At 44.8% G+C, this 13,653-nt stretch overlaps 1 protein-coding gene across 4 annotated transcripts in view; it reads left to right on the forward strand.

Moving 5' to 3' along the window:
* Positions 1-13,653, forward strand: part of HIVEP3 (HIVEP zinc finger 3) — a 226,485-nt gene that overhangs the window by 146,721 nt on the left and 66,111 nt on the right. Inside the window, exon 3 of one of the 4 annotated variants that reach the window (XM_088672491.1) lies at positions 144-287. The exons of the other annotated variants lie outside the window; for them this stretch is intronic. The gene's annotated coding sequence lies outside the window, so the exon portion shown is untranslated. The remainder of the gene's footprint in view (positions 1-143; positions 288-13,653) is intronic. 4 annotated transcript variants of the gene reach the window in all.

The following is a 13,653-nucleotide window of genomic DNA, read 5'->3' on the forward strand; positions in this document are numbered from 1 at the left end:
GTTGCTTTCCCCTCCCCTCTCCTCATGCCAAATGTAAACTTTACGGTATGTTAAAAGTGTAGTGAGCAAAGACACTGATTTTTTTTTAAAAAGAAAGCATCAACGGGGTGTCCCCTCTTTCTCTCCTCCCACATCTTGTGCAGCAACTTACTTGGAGAGGTCTGAGCAGTGGCGGACCTACATTTTGGGGGCCCTGAAGCTTGAACTGATATGGGAGCCCCTTCACATCCAACCATGAGGTCTGGGTAGCCACTGTTATCTTCTTGTTCCACGACAGATCACGACAGGTATTTTTTGTTTTGTTTTAATGCACTACTGCATCTCAGATCCCGGTTAAAATTGCTGGATTATTTCACATGTCAAAGTCACTGGTGCAAATAAAATAATTCCAGTGCCTTGTACAGTGGTACCTTGGTTGTAAAACTTAATCCGTTCTGGGAGTCCATTCAACTCCCGGAACCATTCAAAAACCGAGGCGTGGCTTCCGATTGGCTGCAGGAGCTTACTGCATTCAATCGGAAGCCGCGTCAGATGTTCGGCTTCCAAAAAACGTTCTCAAACCGGAACAGTCACTTCCAGGTTTGCGGTGTTCAGGAGCTGATTTGTTCAGGAGCCAAGCCGTTTGACTACCAAGTTACCACTGTAGTTTTCAAGTCTACCAGACCCCCTCAAAATTAAGCAATGTGAACTAAAGTCAGTCACTTTGGGGGCCTCTCTGGGATTAGGGACCCCAAAGCTTAAGCTTCATTAGTTTCATAGCAGATCCGCCCCTGTGTCTGGGTATCCTTCATGCACCATTGATATTACTCAGGCCTGGCGCCCGGCATGCGGAAACCACATCCACCTGATGAGGCCATCACACCTTGGCAGAGCCAACCTCTGAAGCCTGCTCTGTGTCTGCCTCGTTCATTTCCCCACCCTCTCTTCTTAATTGATTCCCCTGGTCTTCCAAAGAGTGCCAGGTGGCTCTGACTTGAATTTGTGAACCAGCCTCCAAAACACATCTCTGCAAATGTGCATGCAAAAAGGAGTCTGGTGGCACCAGAAACACCAATGGACTGCATTCTGACAACCCTATCATTAAAATGGTTATATATTTTGGGTGCTCTTTAAATTCTTGCATCCATTTCCTTTCCCTTGCTGGTTTCTACACTGGTTTTATATTTATTTAATGCTGGCTTTCGGGTGCGCTAATTTGTATTGTGTGTAGTTGGTTCATACCGGGTAGTCTTCATTGTATTTTAATAAATTAGTAACCCACCCCCCAGGGGACTTAACAGATGGACAGTATAGAAATAGAATGAATGAATAAATAAATAAATAAATAGCACAAGCCTCCCCCTGCCCACATGCCCAGCCCTTCCACAATGAGCAGAAAGTATCTAATTCATCACAGTTGTACAATTCATTCAAACTGGGTAACTGGTTACCATATTTGGAATGTACCAGGATACTGAATTACGGTTTGTAATTGTTTTACTAGCCTGCCTTGCTCTCAGGGGGTGACTAGCTATTCAAGAGGACAGGACTCCTGCACCTTTAATAGGATCATTCCTTGGGTGGCCTGTTACACAAAATTGCTGGACTGTTGTACGTTTAATTGTTGTGCTGAAGCAAACATTTCAGCAGTGGTAATAGATGTATCTGCAGAAATTCCTTATTTTACACAGCCTTTAACAGTGTAGGAGGCCATCCCATTTCCCACAAAAATAGTGGCCATAGTTTTCTAGTTTAAATGAAGCAGGAAACTATGTTAATTAGACGGTTCCTGGTTTAACAGCAACTTAGGAAAAGCATAACTTAGCTTAGTAAGCCATGATTCATTCAAACCGTGCCATTCTGGCATAACTTCCACTATCGTCAAGATGCTTTTGGTCTTTGTTACGAACAGGTTAGTGACACTCCCCTTGTAAAATGCACATTAACTTCTTTAAAAACTGAAATCTGGGGAGCTAGAAAGTGCAATCATTATTATCACTGGAATACCAGTCATGTTGATTCTAGTAGGAATGAGGCAGAGAACATCACAGACTCAAATCTGGTGCTGTTAACACCATGCTACTTGTGACTACCATTCCCTCAGGTGCTTGGAACATAAATATTCAGATTCCTAGACTGCAGATTCCAAGGTAATAGTTACAGTCTCGGTCTGATTTGGTTTTTGCCAGTGAGCTTGGTTCTCAGCTGTTGCCTGCCTTGATCCTTCAGATAAAGCTATTCATTGTGAGAACTGGGGTGCCTTGCTCCCTTCATTTGCACAAGCCACAGTCAAAGGACACCTGCTGGAAGATCTGGCATAGTTATTAACATTTCACACATTCATATGTGAAAGAGACCTGATGGGAGGCTTTCCCTAGAGAGCAAAAGCCTCTTGCAAATTGACCCAGAGGGACTCAAATGTTATGTTTGGTACATTTCACCTGGCAACCTTAAGTAAACCTGCCTCCCACCGCAGACACTGTGTTTTAAAAAAGAAAGGGGCATAAAATAGGAAGAAGTAAATATTTGGGGTTCTATAAAAAGCATTTCCCACATGCTGTTGGGTTATCAGACATACAGGAACTGTATTCCCCCCTACTTAGTGGCAACACACACTTAGCACAGTTTCTGTGCTTCTGGAAGGTAGGAAACTGCCCTCTACCAGCTAAGGCTGTTTTCTCTCTGGTCCAACCCTGTCCCCTGTGGCTGGGAGTGGCTTCCTCTAAGGCAGCAATGGAGAACCTTATTGCCTCCACGGGCCAGAGCCTTCTCAGACCTTAGCCTTGCAAGCCAAATTTGACAGGTAGTTTTGTTCGCCTACCTATCTTTCGCCCAATTCCACAATGATGCCAGGTGATTGGGTGCTTTGAAGCCCCAAAGTCAGGACTTCAAAGCACCACATAAGTGTGATTGCAGGCATCAGCTGCGTGAGTTAAGTTTCCTATGTGGAACTTGCTCACACAGCCAATCCAGCAGAATTTGACTCTGTTCGGTGGCAGAGCCAAAACCTGTTTTCTCTTGCCAGGACACAATTGGGAGTGTGCTTTAAGGCTCTGGGTAGCTCATTGGCATCAGTGCCGCTACCTGCCCCAAACCCTGCCTCACACATATGACATTGCAGGTGGGCACAGCTTGGGGATAATGTCCTCACTGGCTAAATAGAAATGCTTGGTGGGTCACATTTTTGCCCAAGGGCTGGAGGTTCCCCCTAGGGTTTCCAGCAGAAGTCCTCCTAGAATCGAAGGATTTCTAGAGCTGAAAGGGTCCTTAGAGCTCAATAATAATAATAATAATAATAATAAATAATAATAATAAATAATAATAAATTATTATTTATTATTTAGACCCCGCCCATCTGGCTGGGTTTGCCCAGCCACTCTGGGTGACTTCCAACAAAATATTAAAATACAATGGTCTATTAAACATTAAAAGCTTCCCTAAACAGGGCTGCCTTCAAATGTCTTCTAAAAGTCTGGTAGATGTTTTTCTCTTTGACATCTGGTGGGAGAGCGTTCCACAGGGCGGGTGCCACCAACCCCCTACTTTATACAGGAATCTTGCAGAATTGTCTCATCAGTGTAGGTTGCCATGTCAAATCGTGTCCAAGCTCAGTTCAACGTGTGGGTTCTTCTCCTTAAAGCTCCGGTGCCAAAATACCTACAGAACTTCCTCCTGCAAGTATCAACCCACCTGTGCCATTCAGTATTGGAGGACCTGCTTCCTCTCACTCTGATGTTTGGCGGATGGGCACAAAAACCAGCTCCTCTTCATTGCTGCACCTCAGTTGCAAAATTCCCTCCCTAAGAAAGCCCTCCCAGCTTGGCAACTGCCTGCTTTCCGGAGCATGCTCAAGGCTTAGCCTTTGAGGAGCTTGGGCACTTATTTGGCATGGCAGTCAGTACTGATGAACTCACATTGGGAGTTGCATGGTCCTTCCACTTGCCTCCAGTCAAAATTCTGGCAGCTGTCTTGAAAGCATGGAATATACAGAAAACAGAGGATTGTCCCAGGGACTCCTAGGGGGAAAATGTGAGAATTAATAGGATACACAATCTCATATTCATCAACACTTCCCCCTAGTATTTTTTTCCAAGTGGAGGAACTCATCCACATGCACATATATATTCTCTAGCAAATATCCAGTTATCCTTAGGTGAATCTGCTTCCTGTTCTGAGAACTACGTTACCTTTATTCTCCAGAGGGATCCTGCACCTGCATTTGAACAAGTGGGATTGAGTTGAAAGCAGCATAGGCAGCATCCAATGGCCTCTCCCTCCTTGGAGGTTTTTGAGGTTGGATGGCCATCTGCCATGGATGCTTTAGCTGAGATTCCTGCAGTGCCAGGGGTTGGACTAGATGGCCCCTGGGGTTCCTTCCAACTCTACAATTCTATGATTCTATGGGTGGTGGTGCTGTATTATTTGGAGCTGAACACACAGCTTTTTGAGCCTGTCTGGTTTATGCAATCTCTCTCTTTCTCTCATCCCTGTCTATCACGCAGGAACCTTGTTTACTCTCTCTCTCTCTCTATCTGACATTATGATCAGCCTGCCTCCTCTTCAATAACATTGGTTCTGGTGGATGCAAATGCCATCCCACCCTGCTGTGCAGTTTCTGACTTTGTAGCAGGTTCCCACAGGTGTAGAACACATCAAAACCCACAAGCAGTGGACCATGTATGCCGGTGACGAATTATCGGCAGGCTCCACACGGAAGCGTGTTCCCCGTAGAGAGTACGGCATTCAACGCTTCCTCCCTTGAACTCTCCTTTTTCACCAGTCAAGCTGTGAATAACAAAACCAGTCCCGCAGTCCACACACATCCCTCTCTTCAGGCAAAAGGAAATATATGCTATCATCTGGGGGCTAAGTGAGCAACATAGAATTGACAAAAGCCTCTCAAGTCCATTGTCCTTAGGCGGAGAAGTGGGAGAACACAGGGCTTTGGATTTGTATCCTTTCCTAGTCCTACTTCGAACTGACCAGTTGAAATGAACAAATCCAACATAGCCATGCCCGATAACTTCAGTGGGTCTACTCTGAGTAGTACCAACACTGGCTCTAATCCTTCCTATTTTCCTAGGAGCAAGGGCATCATCTGCCAGAGCATTAGCTCACACACATTGGGTGTAGGACATTCTACTGTGTCCTGTTACTAACAGCCCTGCAAGGTAGGCTATGCTCAAGTAGTGACCAGCCCAAGGTCAAGCAACAAGATTAATGGCTCAGCAAGAATGTAAATCCAAGTCTTCCCAGCCAAAGTCCATGACACTATCCTTTGCCAGGTTTACTATTGTAGGGCTATCTACTGATCCTAATAGTTCCTGGTCTCTGTCCATCACTGGACATTTCCTCTATCCCGGGGGAGACTTTTAGGGCCAATGAGGAACGGTCTGCCAGCCTCCACCTGCCTGCTTGCTTGCTTGCTTACAACCAGTCCAGGAGGTGGCAGCACTACATCTCAGCTTCCTCCACCTTAGTCTCAGTGTGGTGCCCTTGTAGAATTTAGTCGGGAGGAGGTTGGAGACACAACTGGAATGGGTTGGCTCCGCCTGCCACTGGCTTTGGCGCCACCTACTGTTTGGGCTCCCTGCCCCTTGCCCAATCAGCTGCCACCACTCCATCCACTCCATCTCCCTGCCCATATACGCAGAGAAGCAATCTTTAAACAGTGGAATTCTTAGCCTGTTTTACTTCTGGTCTGTACTGCTGTGCAACAAGAGCTGTTTGTAGGTGCCTCCAAGCAGAAGGGCTGGGAGGTAGATTTGGTGCAATGGTTAGAGTGTTGCACTATGACCTGAGATGCCAGGGTTCAAATCCCCACTCAACCATGAAGCTCACTGGGTGACCTTGGGCCAGTCACTGTCTCTCAGCCTAACCTACATTGTGGGGTTGTTGTGAGGATGAAATGGGGAGGAGGAGAATTGTGTATGTCACAATGTAACAAACAAAGTGGTATATTAATGTAACAAACAAAGAAAAGCTCAAAGCCCAAATTCCCCCCCCCTCTCTGTGTGTGTGTTTTTAAAAGAGAGAGAGAGAGAGAAAGCCTAGACCCAGGGGATCCATTCTGTTTCCCTCTGTATAGTGTATGGATACCTTTTTTTTCTAAAACAACAACAACCTTTTTTTCCCCTCCACACCTCCTGTCCCTGTGGAAACTGGTTTCCCTGTAGATCATCTGCTGTTTTCTTTGTTCAGAGCCAGCTATATAAAGCAAGTTTCTGTCTTACGCTGATTTCTTTTGGGCTCATTTTTAATTCAGAGCACTAGCTCTAAGAGAGTAGGGATAGCTATGTTTTGGAGTCAGGAAATGGTATCAACTGGCTATACAGCTTTGTTGTTGTTGTTTAGTCATTGAGTCGTGTCCGACTCTTCGTGACCCCATGGACCATAGCACGCCAGGCACTCCTGTCTTCCACTGCCTCCCGCAGTTTGGTCAAACTCATGTTCGTAGCTTCGAGAACACTGTCCAACCATCTCGTCCTCTGTTGTCCCCTTCTCCTAGTGTCCTCAATCTTTCCCAACATCAGGGTCTTTTCCTAGGATTCTTCTCTTCTCATGAGGTGGCCAAAGTATTGGAGCCTCAGCTTCAGGATCTGTCCTTCCAGTGAGCACTCGGGGCTGATTTCCTTCAGAATGGATAGGTTTGATCTTCTTGCAGCCCATGGGACTCTCAAGAGTCTCCTCCAGCACCAGAATTCAAAAGCATCAATTCTTCGGCGATCAGCCTTCTTTATGGTCCAGCTCTCACTTCCATACAACACTACTGGGAAAACCATAGCTTTAACTATATGGACCTTTGTCGGCAATGTCTCTGCTTTTTAAGATCCTGTCTAGGCTTGTCTTTGCTTTTCTCCCAAGAAGCAGACGTCTTTTAATTTTGTGACTGCTGTCACCATCTGCAGTGATCATGGAACCCAAGGAAGTAAAATCTCTCACTGCCTCCATTTCTTCCCCTTCTATTTGCCAGGAGGTGATGGGACCAGTGGCCATGATCTTAGTTTTTTTGATGTTGAGCTTCAGACCATATTTTGTGCTCTCCTCTTTCACCCTCATTAAGAGGTTTTTTAATTCCTCCTCACTTTCTGCCATCAAAGTTGTGTCATCTGCATATCTGAGGTTGTTGATATTTCTTCTGGCAATCTTAATTCCGGCTTGGGATTCAGGCCATACAGCTAGCTACCTTCATATATTCAAAGCACGTTTGATGAGTTGAACAGATGGTTGATTAGCCAGATTATATTTTATTTTGATAGAAGAGGGAAAGACTTATTTTTACGCAAGGTGTTAGATTTTTTGATTTTCTACTTTAGCATGAAGATGTTTGTTATGTGAGTTTTAAAAACGTCTACTTTTTGATGAGATCAGCTCTAGACGGGCAAGCATCCATCTAGACGGGTGAACATCCATCTGTCTCTTGATGACTGCAGCTGTTTCTCAGAGTGGTAGGTGAGCACATGCAATGGCTGACATTGCATGTCACAGGAAACCAGCTTTCCCCCACGTAGAACCTTCCAAATGTTGTTGGAATTTTATTCTTGTTCTTGTTGCTATTCTAATAAGAATAGAAGACTAAAGAAAAGACTAAGGAGTCGTTAAGATCGTTGGATGGCACATTGTATGTTTCCTTCCTGCAACTCCTGCTGCCAAGCTTGTGACAAACTTATTGCTCTGCTTTCCTTTGGACCACCTCAGCGAGGCTAAGGTCTTGTCAACTGGGCAGCCCAGGGCCTCCACAGACACTGACCAGGCTTGTGCCCTGGAGAGGCGACTGGTTTTGCTAACACAGCAACAACACAACGGCCACAGCGGGTGCTGTGATTCCTCAGTGGTTTGACTTTGACCTTGGAGACAGACTCCATTGTCTTTCAAGACAGACGGATGCTGACCAGCTACAGAAGATAGTAAGCTGCCTTATATTGAGTCAGACCTTTAATATTGAGCCAGTGTGGTGTAGTGGTGAAGAGCGGTAGACTCGTAATCTAGGGAACCGGGTTCGCGTCTCCGCTCCTCCAAATGCAGCTGCTGGGTGACCTTGGGCTAGTCACACTTCTCTGAAGTCTCTCAGCTTCACTCACCTCACAGAGTGTTTGTTGTGGGGGAGGAAGGGAAAGGAGAATGTTAGCCGCTTTGAGACTCCTTAGGGTAGTGATAAGGCGGGATATCAACTCTTCTTGGTCCATCTAGCCCAGGAGTGTATACCTGCGGGTATAGGGCGGTATATAAAATTTAACAGGAGGAGAGTTTGGATTTGATATCCCTTTTATCCCCTACACCACACTGGCTCTCTCAACAACAACAACAACAACAACAACAACAACAACACACTGACTGATAGTGTGTCTCAAGGGTTTCAGGCGGGGGGCAATTTCAGCTCTGCCTGGCAATGCCAGGAATTGAACTCGGAACCTTCTATATATATGAAAAGCAGGTGCTCTACCACTTAGCTACTGCACTTCCCAAAAGAAGTTCTCTGTTTTGTTTGCTTTGAATCTTCTGCCAGTCAATTTCACAGGATAACCCCTATGTATTAGGGAGGGAGGAGAGAGGGAGAGAAATCTCTCTCCACTTAAAATAAATGTCTCTACCCCAAAGTTAGTAATTAGAGATAAAAATAAATAAATCCATAAGTGTCTGAAAGGCACTGTGATACTAAGGAAGAGCTTTGTTCATGTTTGGTTTGGGGTCCTTTCTGAAAGCAGTCTCCTGGAGATGTGGGTATAGGAAAGAGGATGAGATCTATATGTACATGATGGTTTTCAGATGCTTAGTTTTAACAATTTATTGCTGTTATTTATTGTGTGGCACCCAACAGGAACATTAGTGCTAGGTGGTTGGTTTAAAAAAAAGAAAGAAAGAAAGCTCTGTCCACATCTGAAGCGGAGCCATTGCTGATTTAGACGAGGGGAGAGGACGATTGACAGGTTAGTTCCGTTAATTGGATTTGACCACAGCCATTGAAATGTTTTATTCCTTCCCATTGCAAGGCCCTCTCTCCAGTTGCTTCTTGTACGGTTCGATAGGGTAGCACCCTGGAGTACTGCCACGAAAGCAAATTAAAATGGCAAAGAAAAGCATGTGGTGAAGTCTTCCTGGGATTATACCATTTCACTTGGTACCTATGTGGGGGATATTCCATTTGCTGGCTTATGTACAAACCGTGTGGTTGACTGGAAGCTTTTTTTATTGGCAGGGACTGTCGCTTGAAGAAACTCCAGTCTACATAGGTAAAGGTAAAGGGACCCCTGACCATTAGGTTCAGTCGTGGACGACTCTGGGGCTGTGGCACTCATCTTGCTTTACTGGCTGAGGGAGCCGGCGTACAGCTTCCGGGTCATGTGGCCAGCATGACTAAGTCACTTCTGGCGAACCAGAGCAGCGCATGGAGATGCTGTTTACCTTCCTGCTGGAGTGGTACCAATTTATCTATTTGCACTTTGACATGCTTTCGAACTGCTAGGTTGGCAGAAGCAGGGACTGAGTAACAGGAGCTCATTCTGTCGCAGGGATTGGAACCGCCAACCTTCTGATTGGCAAGCCCTAGGCTCTGTGGTTTAACCCACAGTGCCACCCGCGTCCCCAGTCTACATACCCATCCACAAATGAACAAGTCCCTGCTTCTGGAAAGCTAGCATTTCAGGGACATGGGGTTATGGGGTTAGCTTCTCTCCATTTTGCTGATTTTCAGTGTCCACAGACTTTCTGTTTATATTTTATTTAGGGACTATGCAATTCCCTGCCTCTAGTCTCATGTGTTGTTCTCAAAGAAAGGGCCTTACCATACGATTTCTGTAAGAACAGAATGTATGTTGCCTATCTGGAATGCAGTCAGAGGCTTTGGCATAAGGCTGGGGCTGCACACACACCATCTGTTGAAAGCACATGACACCTCTCCCAAGAATCCTGGGAACTCTAGTTTCCCCGTCACAGAGCAACAATCCCCAGCACCCTTAACAAACTACAGTTCCCAGGATTCTTTATGGAAAGTGATGTGGTTTAATCATATGGTGTATACTCATCCTACCGGTAGTTGTCTATGAGATGGGAAATCTGTGTCTACACTTCAGATCACAGATGAGGCATTTCAGAATTAAATGAGCTTCCAGATTTGTTTGAAAAACATGGCCTAATGCTTGTTGTGTAGCTCGAAAGAGCACAGTTTGTGAGCCAACCTGGATCTTTGTAAGGTAATGTGAGCCTCTGGGGTGCCATTGAATGGGTTGGGACTTGCAGTGACCCACATATTTCTCACTAGTTGTGGTGGGTTTCAGTGGCATGTGATTTTGCTGGGGTTCAATAAGCCACAACCTCACCTCACCCCAGCTTCTGCTCTGAACTACGTATATATTTACCAATGACATGATGCATATTTTCCCCGCTTGATCTGTAACAGAGTTATAGCTTCCCTGGTGGGGCCACTATTTCAATGATGTAAAAGTGACCTCTCTCCTGGACCCCAGGCACTGTGTTTTTGCTCCCTCTAGTGGTTTCAAGGGTGTGTTTAGTTTTGCCAGTAGCAACGTTATCAAATGATGTCATGCCCTCGGCGGATGACCTCATACTTGGTGTGTTGCTTGCTTTGGTTGTAGCTTTGGGCAACTTAGGCAGTATGTCACAACTTCATTTCTCAAATCATAGGCTCGTTGAAAGCTGCATCTTCTCGTTGCGCTAAGTTACCACAAGATAGGAATTTTGATGGGGGGAATATTCAAACATGAGAACACTCATCTGCTTTCCATGGTGGGTTTTTTTGTCTGAGCTACATTATTTATTAGAGAAGGTGGCATATCATTACATTATTAGAGATGGTGGTAAATACTGCAGTGATGGATTCAAGTATCTGTAATTAATCAGGGTGTCCCTACTGTATTGCAATGATCAGTTCAAGTTCTGTACCAGTACTGTAGTATTGGTAGTACAGCACATTACAGTATGGTAGTACCAGTACTGTAATGATAAATTCGGGTACTGTAATGATGGAATCAAGTACCGGGCAATTAATCCAGGGATCACTATCATCATCATCATCATCATCATCATCACTACTACTACAGTGGTGCCTCGCTAGACGAATTTAATTCGTTCCACGGGTCTTTTCTTATAAGGAAAAATTCCCATAGGAATGCATTGAATATATTTTTTTGCCCATAGGAACGCATTAATTGAATTTCAATGCATTCCTATGGGAAACCGCAATTCGCTAGACGAATTTTTCATAAAACGAATTCGTCTAGCGAGGCAACTTCCGCTCGAAAAATCCTTCCGTTAAGCGGAAATTTCGTTAAGCAGGGCATTTGTTAAGCGAGGCACCACTGTACTACTACTCATTTTTCCTGAATGTATATATATTGGTCCTTCACATTTTAGGCACATTTTTAAACACAGTTTCTAAAGATGACTGTGAATAACTGGTGGCTGACTCATATGGCTAAGCCAATCTGTTCTACTGCTGAGTCATGCATTCAGATAACCTTATTTCACCTGTCTTAGGGAATAGATCTCCCACCCGCAGTTGCTTGCTCTATCAAAGTGACCGATAAAAATCTGTCCCAGCAGAGACTGTGCCTTCTTTAGAACCTCGTCGCTCTGCTACTGAACTTCCTTCCAGGTGACCGGAAAGCCGTATGAGGAAAGGTTGAAGGAGTTGGGCATGTTTAGCCTGGAGGAGAGAGGTTGTGATAGGCACCTTTGATTATTTGAAAGGTGGTAAGCATAGATGATGGGAGCACATTTGGATTCTGTTGCTCCTGAAGAGAGGGCCTGCTCCAGTGGGTTTAAGAAAAAAAGGAGGATTTTGACTATATGCTAGGAAGAAGTAGAGACCGGGTGGCTGGGGCTGGTGGGAGTTGAAGTCCAGCTGCATCTGGAGGGCCGCAGATTCCCTGCACTCTGCACTTATTGCAGGTGAAACTCATAAAATTAGAATATCGTCAAAAAGTGCATTTATTTCAACTTAAAAGGTAAAACCAATATATGAGATAGATGCATGACATGCAAAGCAAGATATGTCAAGCCTTTATTTGTTGTAATTGTAATTATTTGTCGTTAGGCGGGTCAATTATAAATGGAATGTAATTAATGAAATGTAATAGCAATGTTTATTTTTGAATTTTTGAAATTATTTGTTTTATTACTGTGGAATTTCCAAAAGAAAGCATTTGTAAAAATTAAAATAAAAATAAAAAAATAATAAGTTGCATTACTGAAATAAATGCACTTTTTGACAATATTCTAATTTTCCGAGTTTCACCTGTATAGTGGTTGGCCACTTTGAGAACAGGATGCTAGACTAGATGAGGCACTGACCTATGATTGGTGGCAGCTCTCCAAGGCTCCAGACTAGGTTGCCAGTTGTCCAGGTCTGACCTGAAGTCTCCATGTTTGCCTGCCCCCACCCCCCGCAAGTGGCAGGTGGAAGGCTTGAATCTACAGAGACCTTTCAGAACAGTGCATTTTGGAAAAAAATGGCATTTCTCCCATTAAGATTCTGTTAGCTAAAAGGATCCTTCGTCTGCTGGGTCTTCTGGTTTTTAATTTGTTGTTGTTGTTGTTGTTGTTGATCAGATGGCTGTCTCTGTTTGAACCACTTTTCAGTTTTTGAACTTCAAGGAGCAGAATTTTCCTCCGCCGACATTCTTACTAGACAGGGACATTGTTCTGCCTGGCTTGGTTTGATTCCAGAGAGACAGCATTCATGGGCTAAGCCTCTGGCTTCCTTGGCGGATGAGAATCTGTATTGTCATAATAAAAAATTAATTAAATGCCAGGCTGTAATTTGGAGCGAATAAAAAGATGTACCTGTAAGAGAGAGAGCTGACATCTGCTCATAGACCCTGAGGACCATTAACGACTCTGGGAATTGGTGGGAGGATCTGGGGGGTCTATTAGCTAGGTTGGATATTGCCTCAGTCTGTGGCAGGGAGGCCTATTATCTTTAATATTTTATAGCGATGCATTTTGGCCATCCTTCCTGTGAGTCATCCTCCACAGGAACCCAGAAGCCTTTTGGGCTGTTTAACTCCTCTAGCCTATTTAAAGGTAGACACTAAATCTTGCAGATGAAGTATTTGCCGCGCCGCGCCAAGCAGGAAACGTCTTTTTCGGTTTCAGCCGCTACAGGCCCCGTAAGTGGCAGAGACGTTTGGATTAGTCATAGAGCCACAGGGCTCTCAGATCTGAACTGCTATTTAGACAATGCTCCAACTAATGGAGTACAGGAGTTCAGCAGTTAACCCCGAACTAAGGCTTAATTGGCAGGGCTGTTTAATTGCTCGTTGAGCTGCTGATAGCAAGCGAGTCTCAGGTGAGAGCTGGCTCATGTTGGAAAGGCGTAAAATTTTAGCATGGAGAGTTGGGAATGAACGGCTGTAGGACAGTCTAATACAGGCATAGGCAAACTCGGCCCCTCCAGATGTTTTGGGACTAAAACTCCCACCATCCCTAGCTAACAGGACCAGTGGTCGGGGATGATGGCAGTTGTAGTCCCAAAACAGCTGGAAGGCCGAGTTTGCCTATGCCTGGTCTAATATCTATAATAATGCACAGGTCTTAGGCAAGGGAAGGAGCCTGTGGGACAATTTTACACACACACACACACACACACACACACACACACACACACACACACAGCAAACTCAGTTCTCCAAGTGCCAATTCCTACATAGCAAACCA

This window comes from Zootoca vivipara, chromosome 6, assembly GCF_965207765.1.
Source record: "Zootoca vivipara chromosome 6, rZooViv2.hap1.1, whole genome shotgun sequence".
Lineage (NCBI taxonomy): Eukaryota > Metazoa > Chordata > Lepidosauria > Squamata > Lacertidae > Zootoca > Zootoca vivipara.